Genomic DNA, 833 nt, shown 5'->3' with positions numbered 1-833 from the left:
TTCGGAGTTCTGATGGGATCCGGTGCTTTAGTGCTGGTATGATCGCATCCGACATGTTACCCCCGTCTTCGTCCCTTATGCTTGCCCCTCCCAGCTCCACTACACACACGATTGCACATTCCTTTGGCCGCTCCCGCTCAACTACGGAGACGAGTTTTACCACGGTTCAACTGCACCAGTGCCTATTTACCATGGTTTCGACCCCTTTCAGAACACGCTTGCCGCCGCTAGACGCGTGAATAATGAGCAGCGAGCTAAAACTTACCGCAAACGTGCAAAATAATAAAACGTGCTAAACATACGTCGCGCTCGTGCGTTTTGTTTTGCACGCGGTGCAAAAAAATTAAAAAGGGAATGCAACACGAGGACTTCCCAGGAGGTCACCCATCCTAGTACCACTCTCACCCAAGCACGCTCAACTTCGGAGTTCTGATGGGATCCGGTGCTTTAGTGCTGCTATGATCGCATCCGACATGTTACCCCCGTCTTCGTCCCTTATGCTTGCCCCTCCCAGCTCCACTACACACACGATTGCACATTCCTTTGGCCGCTCCCGCTCAACTACGGAGACGAGTTTTACCACGGTTCAACTGCACCAGTGCCTATTTACCATGGTTTCGACCCCTTTCAGAACACGCTTGCCGCCGCTAGACGCGTGAATAATGAGCAGCGAGCTAAAACTTACCGTAAACGTGCAAAATAATAAAACGTGCTAAACATACGTCGCGCTCGTGCGTTTTGTTTTGCACGCGGTGCAAAAAAATTAAAAAGGGAATGCAACACGAGGACTTCCCAGGAGGTCACCCATCCTAGTACTACTCTCGCCCAAGCAC

The 833-nt window shown here is 51.0% G+C and overlaps 1 non-coding gene across 1 annotated transcript; it reads right to left on the bottom strand.

The window, feature by feature from the left end:
- Positions 1–351: 351 nt before the first annotated feature.
- On the bottom strand, positions 352–470 carry LOC123179453 (5S ribosomal RNA). Its single transcript, XR_006490381.1, has one exon. It is a non-coding gene; the product is annotated as a 5S ribosomal RNA (ribosomal RNA).
- Between the last annotated feature and the right edge of the window lie 363 nt (positions 471–833).

The sequence above is a fragment of the Triticum aestivum genome, unplaced genomic scaffold, assembly GCF_018294505.1.
Source record: "Triticum aestivum cultivar Chinese Spring unplaced genomic scaffold, IWGSC CS RefSeq v2.1 scaffold68072, whole genome shotgun sequence".
Lineage (NCBI taxonomy): Eukaryota > Viridiplantae > Streptophyta > Magnoliopsida > Poales > Poaceae > Triticum > Triticum aestivum.
Note: the sequence above shows the minus strand (reverse complement) of the source record. Positions and strands in the feature narration are given on the sequence as shown.